We start from the raw sequence: 15,000 nt of genomic DNA on the forward strand, positions 1-15,000 counted from the left end.
TTGATAAAAGGTTATTGCCAAATAACAGCATTCCATTGGCTCTAAATCCCTTTGGAGTTACAAACCCCAAATTCCTCGTTCTTTCACTAAACATAAAGTGGTGGTAAAAGAAAATTTGGGAGTGTATTGAGAAAATAGTAAAAGATCCAGGTTAAGAATGATAATTTTGTTTGGTGGCTTCGTGTGGTATTCTGCCCGAATGCTAAAAAATATTTAGAATAAAATAACTTTCCTTTCAAGGCATTCCTTGCATTACACAATAACCCTGGCCACCCTCATCACCTTCAGGTTGCGTGGGAGACTTTCCATGGGTGACTGTTGATTTTCTCTCAACCCATGGGCCAGCAGGTCATCGCTAATTTTTAAAAAACTTAGATACCAAGGCCGTGTTCCAAAAGTGCTTTTTGTGGTCACTAATGAAAACTGAATAGCTATCGCAGACTTTTGGAAAAATCACTATAACATCCCCACTGCAGTGAGTCTTATTAGTGGAGAAACCTGGATGGTGTGTCTAAAGGAACTCTAAGCGCTGCATGGAAAAAACAATCCAGCAAAGGGATTTTTAAGGGGTTTTGAAATTACCTTGACCCTCAAATAACACTTTCATTGAAGAAAATTGTTGCAATAGGTGACTATTTTGGGTTTGAGGTGGGCACAAGTGACGTGACGGAATTAGGGATTGGTAATGGAGTGGCAGTGTTGAGCTAACACTGAAGAGTTACAGTTAGTTTGGATCAAAGCCAAACTGAAGGATGAAAAGGAAGCACAATTTTAGGAAGAGAAGTGGGAACGTGACTCCAGAGAGAGTTCCTACAGCAGCAACATCAAGGAAATGCTTGGCGCTGCCAGAAAGTAGCACGTTTTTTAGAAGCAAACCACCAAGACAAAAGAATTGATTTCCAGATGCAACTAGCTATACAGATAACATGGCATCTACTACTTCATTGGAACCTTCGCAAAAGAAGGCAAGGCAAACCACCTGGATGCATTTGTTAAAAGAACAAAATTAAGTGGACCAGAAGCAGGGTCCACTGAAGGTGACCCCAGTTAGCCATAAACGGTTCCTCCTAGGTTTGCATTAAGAAAAGAGAAAATCTCATGAACTGCAGATAACTGAAGTTCTCATGGAAGGTTGATGAGTCACCTTCCAATCACTAACCCACTCTCCCTCTCCCTTCCCTCCCTCATCACCACAAGCCCAAGATGTCAACTCTGAAGGTAATGAGGCAGGATTAAATGTTTAATTTTAACATTGACTTTTTTTCCAGAAAATTTCAACATGCACTTAAATGTTTTATCTCTATGATTTTAATAATGTTTTTATCATGCCTCTTTTTACGTTATGAATTAAAAAAAAAAAAAAAATGTTATCATGTCTTTTTTTTTTTTTTCTTTTTTCACGTTAGTTTTATTTCATTTCATAACCTGTTTTCACTTCATATGATTTTACAAATGAACGTTGTTTTCTACTATACCATTCCACCTTACAAGGTTATTGTAACATTCTGTAGCAGTACTGTAAGATACAGTAATTTGACTTTTTTTTTTACAGTTATCTAGTAATGATTACAGTACTTACTCCAGTGTATTTAGGTGTTCCTTCCCAATAGCTGAACAATGTATTATTGGCTGTGCTTTTTTATCATGGTGAGGAAGTTAATGAGGACGAATCAAGTCGTAAATTTGTTAGTATAATTTTTGTTTAGATAAGTGTACATATATATATATATATATATATATATATATATAGATATATATATATATATATATATATATATATATATATATATATGTATATGTACACACACACACACACACACACACACACACAACACACATATATATATATATATATATATATATATAGATATATAATACATAATATATATATATATAATATATATATATATATTATATATATATATATATATATATATATATTATAACTTTACATAACCGTACAAAGTCAAGACTTATTAGAGAGGTGGAATGAAAGGCAACCGTTACGGGATAGTCACTCTTTCCTTATGTGGCTTAGAATATATGCCATATGGTCTCATGAGTTGCTAGAGTTGAAGGCCACATGAATTTATAGAGAGAAAGGCAGCGTGGCAGGTAGTTTAGAAGCCGAGTATGAATGAAAATTAGGAAAGTCTTTTTAAGATGCATTCTGAAAACATTAATTATCAGGGTTATTTGTTTTCAAAGCAGAATATTTCTAATGTTTAGATAAAGATGATCAATGATAGGAAATGGTTTATTATGATAACTTCTAGTAGACAGATGATACGAGTTTGCGGGTTTATAGACGAGAAGAAACGGGTTGTACATAACTCTGATCTCTTCCTGGTTGATCCAAAATAGTTTATAGATTTAGATATGAAGGAAGTAGTTAGAATAAGGCTTTGTATGCAATTCAGCCAAATTATAAATATTTCAATTAACAATGCAGGAAGAAACGAATGCAGTATTCTATTTCAAGATAAACAGATCTATTCTGATAAAAGATATTTTAAGAAAAATGTTAACGTTTGCTCCGAAGATGAAAATATTTGTTGGCAACGTAGTCAGTCAATGATTTATACAACTCCCTCCCGATTCGGCCTCCCTGGCACGCCTTCATGAATTTAGTATGTCCTGAAATTCCAGATCTCTCTCTCTCTCTCTCTCTCTCTCTCTCTCTCTCTCTCTCTCTCTCTCTCTCTCTCTCTTTGTCCTTCATCTCTCATATCTGAAAGAATTACAGAAAAATGTTCTCGTACATCAGATGCTGAAATTTCAGTTGTCTTCATAAAGGAAATCCTTCATCCAATTATCTCTCTCTCTCTCTCACATTTCAACGCAAACTAGGCCAGTCATCTCTTCGTCAGGTTTTCATTAGTGTAAGAGACTGAAATGAGTAAAATGGTGAAGCACCATCGTTCGTTCTCTCACCTCGTCTTTCAATATTGTACATGAAACTGGTAATTTTCTCTCTCTCGTTTTACAATAATCGATCAAATGTATAATCTCTCCCCTCCCTTCTGTTTTCCTTTTAATTTTCTGTAAAAGAAAACTATTGAGATGTCTTTGTCTTTCCGTCCGCACTTTTTTTGTCCGCCATCAAACCTTAAAAACTACTGAAGCTAGAGGGCTGCAAATTGTTATGTTTATTATCCACCCTCCAATTATCAGCACACCAAATTGCAGATCTCTAGCCTCAGCAGTTTTTATGATATTTAAGGTTAAAGTTAGCCATGATCATGCATCTGGCAACACAACAACACAGGCCACCACGGCATATTTGTTACTTGTTTGATTGTGATTCTGCATAATGCCATAGGTGTTCGTCTTACATATGCTGTGATTAGTGTCACCAATAATAGTCTCGTTTTATTCCACTGCCAACACCCTTGGTCTCTCTCCAGGTTCAGGCACTAAATCATGCTTGCTTTTTGCCAGCTACAGCACTAAGTTAATTTCATTATGCATATTACATTGTAGCACCCACTTGGTGGGCCTACCATCAAAATCTCCTTTCTCTCATGATGACTAACAGTGGGGGGAAAAACTATGTGGTCAAGAGAAACCAATTCTCTCGCATGTCTTTTATGTAAATATCTCAATTACCATCATTATCACTTTTCATATATATTTATCACTCAGCGTATTATGTCAGCTTTCCAGTAGTGTATGTTTAATTGCCATTCAGATGTCTATAACCATTCATATGTAGATTTATGTCTGTGAAAAAACACAGATGCTTGAATTTAATCCCTTCCTTCATCTGTCAAAAAGTTGTGACTCGCATGAGCCACATGATCTGTGTAAAAGTTTTGTAAATAAATTACTAAGCTGTAGACTGTATCTTACTTGCAACTCACCTCACATTGGTGACCACCGAAGAGATGCCCGACCAAACCACCAGTAGTGACCCCAACATCATCAGTGGGAACCTCTCAGCTACCTTCATACACCTATCGACCTTCACATCCCACCACGCAGAGGCATGGAAATGATTTTCTGTACAAAAAAAATCACCTTGGTGACATGGAAAGTAGACGCCATCCTCAAATTCCTGTCGGACAAGTAGATAGTACAATGGTTCGAAGAACTGTAGTCCCCTGTCACCTACGACATATTGAAGTCATCCTTCTGCATGCTGCCTGCCCAGAGAGCCAAGAAGTTCCTTAAACACGTGAGAGCCCCAACAGGAGACGATCGATCGTCACACATTTAGAAGCAACTGCAGCAGCTTATCATGCTGCCCACTACAAGGGCACCCAACCCAAGTCATCCTTGAATCTCGTGAGGGATGTACTCCTCACAAACTACCCCGCCAGACAGTAGTATCCATACCCAAATCCTCCACCATGCTCATAGAAGAGCACCTGTCAGCGATAAATGCACCATCAAGTACCTGAAGGTTTCAGTGGACACTGTGGCTGACACCCTATCGAGAAACTGAATCAACATCATTCAGCTCGGTATAGCCTATCCCAAGATAGAGGAAGCACAGTAGGACGATGCAGGCCTGCAGCAATTGCGGTGAACAACCCCGCCTTCATATGGAGCATCCTATCAATCAACAGCTGAATAAGGACCATCACCTGAAATATGAATACAGGACGTCCTTGCCCCTATTTGCCAAAGGGACTATGAAGAGCCTTCACTCTTGCCCATGACCTATCATGCCCACTAGGCCATTGGGATGAGAAGAGACGTGAAGATGTGGACAAGAAAGTGCATTCCGTGTCAGATGTCAAAAGTCATGAGACACATCAAAAGAGGATAGAAGAGTTCAAAACAGGAGACACGTCAACAAAGAGATAGAGGAGTTCAAAACAACAAACCGTCTATTCGCTAACATGCACGTCAACATAGCAGAACCTGTAGCTACCTCAGAAGGTTACAAATACCTGTTTACTATAATAGAAAGGAATACCAGGTGACTGGAAGTAATACCAATATGACAGCAGACGGCAGAGAACTACATTAAATCCCCCATTGATTGGGCCAATAGGCATGGAATTTTCTAGATCATCACCAGTGATAGGGGCGCCAGCTTCACATCCGCCCTGTGGAACACCCTCGCTGAACAGTCTGGGGACGAAAATAACTCATACGATGGCCTACAACCTCGAAGCCAATGGAATCAGAAAGAGAGGAACCAATGATCGTTAAAAACATCACTTATCTCCATCAGAAGTACAGTCAGGTTTTGACGTTGCCAGTAAAAGTCTTTCAAGGGCAAACAAATCCAACATCGCTATCCATTACCTGAAAAGTGACAACCTACGAAGACAACATACCAAACAAACAGAAAAGTGTACGTCCCCAAGTTTTAAAGAACAACAAATACATGTTTTTTTTGGGTAAAACCTCACAAACCCACCTCTCCCTTGCCTACTCTGGACCACACTGTATACTCCAGAGATGACTGATTCCCTAACAAATGATAGTAGATGGGAGAACAACGTGGGTTTCAGTTGACTGACTGGAGCCTGCATACATACAAGACAACGGCACACAGAAGTAGGCATCTCCTGGGGGTTGGTGGTGACTCCTGTAGCACCCACGTGGCAGGCCTACCTCCAGAATCTACTTCGTGGGATAAAAAAAACCATGCAGTCGAGAAACACAAATTCTCTTGCGCGTTTTTTATGCATATATCTGTTACCATCATTGTCACTTTTCACGTATTATTATCATTCTATATTTAAGTTGGGAAAAACTCTATATCGCGAGAGAATATATAATGTTCTAGGAGGTCCACATTATTAAAAAATGTTGTGAGTTCGTGTATAATTTAAAAACCCAATAGAAAAAGCTTTTTTTTTTTTTTTTTTCAAACCTTCCCTTGGTTCATCTTTAGTTTACTATAATAGGCAGGAAGGTGAACCCAGGGAAGGGTTCGAAAGCTTTGTAAAGGGTATTTAAATTATACACGAACTCTCAACACTTTTTATTATTGTGGACCTCTTAGCAGAATATCATTCTATATATTGTTATGCCAGCTATACAGTCATGTATGTTTAATTGGCATTCAGATTTTTATATCCATTCATATGTGAGTTTATATGTGAAGAAACACAGATGCTTGAATTTAATCTCTTCCTCGATCTGTCAAGAGGTCAGAACTGCTTTGCGGCTCATACGATCTATTGGCCTGTGTAAAAGTTTTGTAAATAAACTAGTAAGCTGTAGACTCTGTATCTTACTCATACTTCACCTCCCAACATAACTATAAAAACGCATTTTTTAAAATCTTTAAACATGATCAGTGATGAATCTTTTTCAGTATTACCTAATATCTCGTATTCTACTCGTTTTGCATATCTTCAATGCATTCACAAACCTTTTTGGTCTTAAAACAAATAATTAATTAAAAGCTTATCAAACCTACAGAAAACTGATTGTTTCTCTTATTGATGATATCGAAAGCTTAGTACCAAAATGCAAAAGATTGAATGGATACGGGAGGTGTTGTCAACGATCAATTTTTTGCTATTTATAGTACATGGTATGAGTTCCGAGTTAATGCCATTCATTAGCAAATTGTACAGCGTGTCGTTTGTTGTTTTGTTTCAGTAACAAAAATGAGTCAAGGGAATTTATTACTAGTTAACGGGAAACAGAGTTTATGAATGTACATTGAATGTACGTTGAGTCTTACTGCGCAGGAGGGAATCCTTCTCTGATATTAATCAAAAGAAAAGGATATTTAACATCACGTAGTTTTTAGTTTTCTGTCAAAGAAAACTATTGGGATGGCTCTGTCTGTCCTCGAGAGGGCTGCAAATTGGTATGTTGATCATCCACCCTCCAATCATCAAACATACCAAATTGCAGCCCTCTAGCCTCAGTAGTTTTTATTTAAGGTTAAACTTAGCTATAATTTGTACATCTGGCAGCGTTATAGGTACCTAAGCGGGGTTTTTACCTGTTATAGCTGAAATGAGGTTGTGGCAAATACAAAAAAAAAATTAACATGTATTAATGCGCGGGTATTCTAAAAATTATATATATAGATATATATATATATATATAGATATATATATATATATATATAGGTAGATATAGGTATATCTATCTATCTACATATATATATAATATATATATATATATATAGATATATAATATATATATATATATATATATATTATATATATATATATATCATATTATATATATATATATATATATATTATATATATATATATGTATGTATATACTATATATATACTATATATATATTTATATATATAATATATATATATATATATATGATGTGTTTGTGTAAGTGTATGTGCGTGTGCGCGTCAGATACAGGTAATTATTTCTTCGCTCGTCAAGATACAGGTAATTATTTCTTCGCTAATGGTTCAGTATCACTGAGAAATTAATGGACATTTATCCTTGAATTTCCGAGTAATATATCAAACGATGAACCAGACATTATGACGCAATAGCTTGCTCATGAATTTTGATGAAATTATAAACTGTCTGGATAATAAACTATCAGGCATCGAGTAGGCTGTCACAAGACAAAACATCTATATAAATTTATCGTTTCATGAATTTAGAATCCTGAGTCACACGTACCATGCTCCACTGACCATCCCTGGGGTATGACTGCCACTTCAAAGGCATCGCTGCGTAAGGTAAACATTCTTCTTTAGAAAAACAGGTTTTGCATTAAAGATATATACTTCAGGCGATGTACCTTACCTGGCATATCAATACTAATATTTATCCGAAGTTCTAGGTGGTTTATCCGAGATCCCCTCGACGAAAGAAAAAGAGAGAAAATGGAGAAATACGTCTTAAAAGATTAATTGCATTGCTAACAATGAAAATTAACCCATTTAGATCAGAGTGAGAGAGAGAGAGAGAGAGATAGCATACTATTTGTTTATTGTTTTATCCCCATCCCTATACCAAACTCAATTATTTTAAATCGAGAGAGAGAGAGAGAGAGAGAGAGAGAGAGAGAGAGAGAGAGAGATTATTCAACATTAAATTTGCCCATTTTCTTGTTTGTCACTCAATCAGGCAAACTTTAAACTGCCTCATCAAATTTATTAGTTAATCATATTCGTGTAAGAGAGTCGAATGTGCAGCTCTTTATTAAAGATCCATTAAACTAGAAGCGCCGTTCTAGGATTTCACGGAGTAATATCTTGTCCCTTAAAATACTATGTTTCAAATAATACATTGAGGCTTATTCGCTGTTGTTTTATAGAACCATTTATTCATTTGAAATTGATGATCTTGAAATTTACGTCCTTTTCCAATATTCAAAATCAATGGCTCCAAAGGATTAAGTTATGAAGAGAGATTGATTTAGTTTATAAATACTGTGGAGTGGAGTGGCGTCAAAGTAACAACGTTAATTCATTTAGGTCAAATAAGACCATAGTATTTGCTTATCCTTAATATTTGTTCTTTTAATATTTTGTTGACTCCTCTTTTGACATTAGATAAAACTTTATAATCGAACGTTCGTTTTCTGTTTGCTGTATGAAGTGGTTCTTCCTTTCAAGTTATAAAAAGGAATCCTTTTCAAAAGAACATTGACTGTTTGTGATTACATCGGAAATGAAGTATTCTATAGCGGATATAGGCCCTTTTTATACGCAGATGAACCACACGAAAAATTTTATTAATATTGCAATGTATATTTTTATATATCATTTTACCATTCAGTTGCTAAGATCTGTCCCATGACTTGCAACAAAATTTACTTCTGATCCCATACCTGTTGTGCCATTCTCAACAATTCATAGATTTTCATATTTCATTTAAACTTATGTCTGAGATCTACCAGAACACCGACATTTTGACCTAATAAGCATAATTTCCCAAAGAAACGACTCCTGATTTCTAAAATGAAGCAACAACAGACATCATGAGGATATGATAAGCGGAAAGGTAAATTCGGTCAGGCTGTAAAAAAGAAACAAAGAAAGAAAGAAAAAGAAAACGGTACCTTAGGCTTTTAATAATTCTGTTTCAGAAATTCTTGAGCATACTCGCTCCTCTCATTTGCAGTTTGGGACCTTCAGTGACCTGGGAGTATGGCGGGTTTTTTCATTCTTTTTTAATCGTTCTCCTTTTGTAAATGTTCTTTGGGAAATTGGATATGCAGGGGGGCTGGATAGATATTAATGACTCTAATTCTTCTTGTTCAATATTTGCCAACTTCTATGACCTAATTACATTTTAGTGCAGGTGTGGAGTTTTCTCTTCAGCTTCATTTTCAGATTCTTGCATGTCCTCTCCTTTGTCATCTGTATCTCTTATTCTGCTGTCAAGCAACTCAACTCTCTTTTAATTGTACTAAGCGCTTAATGGCCGAGAGTGACCTAATGCTTGTCTTGATAGCCAAAATTTCATTTTAAAAATTCATACATTCTAAAGCTTGTATTCAAATTTACTATCGTTAACATCGCTTTAATTACATTACCTAATCTGTTTCACATCCAAAATTATTTTTTATCATTATTCACAAATGCTTCAATAAGTAAATCATTTCGATTTCTGTAAGATGCTGTTTTTAATTCATTTACGTTAATGGTCGCAATTTGGACCATATCTCTAAAGTTGAGTATATATTAGTTTTACCAGACCACTCAGCTAATTAACAGCTCTCCTGGGGCTGGACCGAAAGATTAGATATTTTACGTGGCTACGAACCAATTGGTCACCTAGCAACGGGACCTGCAGCTTACTGTGGGATCCGAACCACACTACCGATAAATGATTTCAATCACCAGAAATAAATTCCTCTGATTCCGCATTGGCCAGCCGAGATTCGAACTTCGGACCACTGGATTGGCAGCCGAGCGCGTAAACCACTGTCCAGCAAGGAACTAACCATAACTCTAGATTTAAGGTTAGATCAAATTTGATGTTACTTTGCATCAATAAAGCAATGGTCAAATATTCCTTTGTTAGTTAGTATCAAGTCGTATCCACAAAATTTTTCCCTAATATTCTAGAGTGAGAGAGAGAGAGAGAGAGAGAGAGAGAGAGAGAGAGAGAGAGAGAACAGATTTTCAATATATAGTCCTAATCCTTTAAATTAGCTGTAGGTCGAACAACAACAAAGGTCATCATGATTGTAAATGAACTGCCAGGTCCCTATCAGTTATATTACTAAAGGGTCGTGAAGTTCCCAGTACGATCTATCAACCAGCAGTCATTAACGGGATAATGCCGATAATTTCCATTTATTGCTCCTTACTGTAATAAATGTTGTTACAGTAACATCCGCTGTGATTAATACGGATAACGACCGCATAATCATCTTTATTTTTAAACACACTTCTCATCCAACGCTTCAGAAACACTGACAGCATTAAAGTTTTTCTTTTAACTACAAAAGCTGTATTGTTCTTCCCCCGACGCTCTGTCAATTAATTCTTACTTGAACGTAAATGAACAAATGACTTTCGAGCCGATGAGCATTAACGACCGCTTGATCGTTCTGCTAATGATTATGAATGGCTAAATGATTCCTGATGCAGTGGGTACGAGTATTCCAAGGAGCAAATGACCTTCAAATCTTCAAGTAGAATCATTAGATCAATGTAACACATAAGAAGTTTATATATGATAAAACATCAGTGAACAAATGACGTTCGAAATGATAGAACTGGTCTTGTGACAACGAATGACAGTAGAAGATTGAAGCCTTTGTTTGTTTTAGGGGACTGGTATGTCAAACCCGGCTCTCACAAGAACCAAAGTAAACTGAGTTGTCATCAATTGACCGAAATGTCAAGGATGTGTGTTCGTCTGTCCCATACTGTTATCTTCCTGAGTTTAAACATTCTTAACTTTGTATCACTTGCTCTCTGACTTTCCTCTTCGCAAGTTAAGTCTCTTCAGAAAGCCTCTATCTCAAGATGGACATCGACTTGTATTTAATAGAATACATTATTTTTATAAGACCGAGTGTTTCCAACCATCCTTCAACATGACTGATGTGAGAACTGAGAAACCTATCTAAGTCCATGCCAGCCGACCAAAGTAAAGAGGAGAGAGAGAGAGAGAGAGAGAGAGAGAGAGAGAGAGAGAGGGAGGCTGAAATATGTCTCGATAACAAACAGCTGTTCGCCTTGGCGACTCATAAACAATCAACTTTGTGACTGTCACTTTCCACTTCATCGAAGCTGGTCCCAGTCACTATAAATGTGCATATGAGATGAAAGTGGTAAAAGGATAGCCCCTTGGCCTTAGTCAAGAGCTCATACTGGCAAATGTAAATTCAATCACGGGAAAAAGGAAGACTGACTGTAATAAATGTATCCTTTGCCAGGAAGACAAGAAAGATGAAGGTCTAACTTCACCCCTGGCCTCTATACATCATAACCCTGAACAGGATGGGTATGTAATAATTTCAACCAATATGCCATTGTTCCAGGAAATTGGTGAAATGCCACTCAACTTTGACCCAGGAAGGCTGGATGAAGAGAGTGGCATAGAGGCAACGCTATGACAAAACATGACAAAATACCAGAATGATCTACAGCTGAAGATATTGAACCACAGGAAAAGCATGCTAAACAGTGTTAAATGAGCCATGACAATGAAGCATACATTTTATTTGTGAAAATGTGGCACCTGTCACATATCTTCAACAAGTAAAGACAATCAATCTCAACAGGAGCCTACATGAGTGTGCTCACACACTTTATGATGGTAAATCATTGGCAAAACTAGGTGCTGGTGATGCAATTGCACAAGGGCTGAAATGCCATCTTTATGTCTTACTGGCCTTTACCATGAGGATAGGTCCCATCTTAGAAATCTTGAGAAAGAACATTGTCACAGTGAAGAACCAGGTGTATATCGACTGGTTCTATCATTGGGCATTGCCACACCCACTGTAAATGCAACAAGATTAAAGGACAAGTTGTTAGCAGAAATACATGAATTTGAAGCACACAAGAAAGGAAGAAGTGTGCTACTTGCCTTGCAGAAAAATGTAGCTTTAGCCCTATCTTAGGCATCTGACTCCAACGATGTAGTGTATTCAAGATCAGCTGAGCTTGTTCATGCTTACTTAAAGAAAGGAAAGTCCCAGTACAAGGTATTTATGGCAGTCTTGGCTGATAATCCAGACTCATTCTATGAGCCCATCAGGAAGAACAGACTTGTCTTCTTCTCTCAAAATAAGTCTTTTACATAACCATTAAAGCAGAAACCGCTGAAATAGAAATATCATTTATTCTCCAAATTATCCAATTCCTGTCAAAGCAGGAATGCAACGTGCACGAATTCTTAAAGCACGAGAATAAGTTGTTCCCTGCGTCTTTGAGTGAGGGTGGAAAGATTTACAGCTGTCAGAAGACCCAACTCATCTCCATACTTGAGAAACACATCTCACTTTGGGACCAAAAGCCAGAGGCAGTTGATATCATCATTGATGGTTCAGCTTTAGTCCATGTATTGCAACCCGCAAGATCTAAGACTATTGCAGACTATGCAGCCCTTGACTTTCTACCAAGAATTAGTGCCTGTGCTAATGTGCACAACTCAACACATGTTGTCTTTAATTTGCATAGTTCATCAAGTCTGAAAGGAGACACTAGGCCCAAAGGGGTACATGGGAGAAAATTCAAGGTGATGGAAAAGAACACCATTCTTTCAAACTGGCAAAACTTCTTGAGGCTCAATGACAACAAGTAAGAGCTGTTTCACTTCTTGCCAGAGAAGATTGTTCAGATCTCTGCACCAAACTTGGTTATTGTGAACAAGGAAACCCAAGCACTTAGCTAAGGGTAGGCGAGTCTACTTGAACTAGGCAAATGTTCTCATGAGGAGGCAGACAGCCATATCTTTTTCTTTGTCAGAAATGCTGCAGGACAAGGTAGCAAGTCCATCGTGGTCAAAGCCACAGATGTCCTTGTCCTTCGCCTGAGCGTGTTCCCAACTGCAAAGTATGGGTCTGCAGCAGCTGTGGCTCGTATTTGCCCAAGGACAGAGCGTTTGATGGATTGGCATTCAAGACCTGTACAACAATATTGGTCAAGAGAAAGCTAAAGGCATGCCGTTCTTCCTTGTATTTACAGGTTGTGATGTGGACTCAGCCTTTAGAAATAAAGCAGACATGGAACATTTTTCCAGAGGCCATTACAGTTTTTTCCAAACTCAGCAGGTACCCACCAATGATCAAAGATTGTGATTTGAAGTTTCTGGAGAAGTTTGTGGTACTCATGTATGTTGATAATGTGGATGAGGCAAGACTTGGCCTGTTTGCCAGAAAGCAGACCATATGAAGCCATCCCTCCAACCAGAGCAGCTCTGCTTCAACACACCAAAGGTTCAGCAATCAGGCAGGTTGTGTATGGGGTCTGGCAATTCTGTGCCAGCCAGAGGCACAGAGTCCAGCTGACTGGGGCTGACAAAAGATTGGTGAAGACTGGAAAGTCTTCTGGACAGCCAGCTCCCCCATTGCAAAGAATTGTGAACAGCATAAAAATGTGGTTGCAAGTCTGGTTGCTGTGGCAGGTGCAAATGCTACAGGCTTGGGCTTACATGCACAGCTTTGTGTGTCTGCAAATATTAGGTGTAACTACAATGTTGCAAATGATGCTTCAGATACATGTGAATGAGAACTTCGTCCTACTAAAAGATCACATCATGCATCTTTAAAATCTTGCGTTCATTTAAGGCTTAAAAAATTAAATTGTTAGTGCTCGAACATAGATTAGATAGTTTTTATCATATTCCAATGATAATATCCCAATAGAAATGCTAGAAACAGATTCTCTGGCCTCATAAGTGTAGACATTCAAAAAAGTGTCATGATGTCATGTCTCAATCTTTCTTAGTTGCAGTTATCAAACAAAATGTCTCATGGCGGCCATTTTGTACGCCATCTTTATCACAATGGTAAATAATGTAGTAGGACCTATGGTGATATCTTATAACTCTTCTATCCAGGAAGACATTACCCAAATAATAATTGGTGCATTTATTTCAGCAATGGTTTACCCAAAGTGTCCGAAATAGAAACAACTAGCAGCCATCTTGAAAAGTGGCGGCCGTATTGAAATTTTGCGTGGAGACAGATTTTTCAAAAGAGGCGGTTAAAATGAGCATTTGTGCCAAATTTCATGCTTTTATCACGGACTGGAGTATTTTTCTACTTATCTGCTGCAGTGCGTGGGACACTTCAGTGTGATCCCGATGATGCACCATGCTCTCTGGCAAGCTTTCTGTAGTTTCGATTAACAGAAGTGATAATTGCAACAGATTGGTGTATTGCCGTTTCTTTATTTTTGTCTCGGAATATTTCCATGTTCTGCGAGTTATCAAGGTTATCACTCGAAATATTTACGTCTTAAACCCGATAACAAAACTGAGTTCTTGAAAAAGGTTTCCGGAAGATTTATCGGTCTGCTTGCTCTCTGTAGTGTGACAATTGTTCCTTTGTCCTCGAGTTTCTTCGCCTTATCTGCCTGTGCTTTCTTGTGTGTAGCTTTGAAAGAATTCCCCTCATTCTTATCCAAGCTGATTATGAAGAGACAATCTTTTTTTTTATCCTTGAGTTTTGTCTGTATCAGAAGTTGATGGAAATAAATCGACCAGTTGATGGGCTATTTTTGCTTAGGATTTTTGAGGTCAAAACCAACCTTATACGATTCATCTGTTCATATTGACTTTCCACCAACTAAAGCGTCACCTCACACGCACTTGTTGCAGTACGAGCTGATTAAATTATATGACTAAAATGATAACATATATCAACTTTGTTATCCGTTCTGACACGGAAAAAGTGGAGATATTAATTTCCAGCCGCTCAACATTGATACAAAACGGATTTTGAAATTCAATATTGAAATTCATAATAAAGCAAATTATTATTTTTTTGCATTGCAAATGTAATTACTTGGTACAGTATGCTTTTACAAATTCAGTCGAAACTGTAATGATTACATTAACTTGTGTTAAAGCAGATAATGAAGTTTCAGATTTTACGTCTTAAAAATACAATTTTTCCTTAAA

The sequence above is a fragment of the Macrobrachium nipponense genome, chromosome 16 (genome assembly GCF_015104395.2).
Source record: "Macrobrachium nipponense isolate FS-2020 chromosome 16, ASM1510439v2, whole genome shotgun sequence".
NCBI lineage: Eukaryota > Metazoa > Arthropoda > Malacostraca > Decapoda > Palaemonidae > Macrobrachium > Macrobrachium nipponense.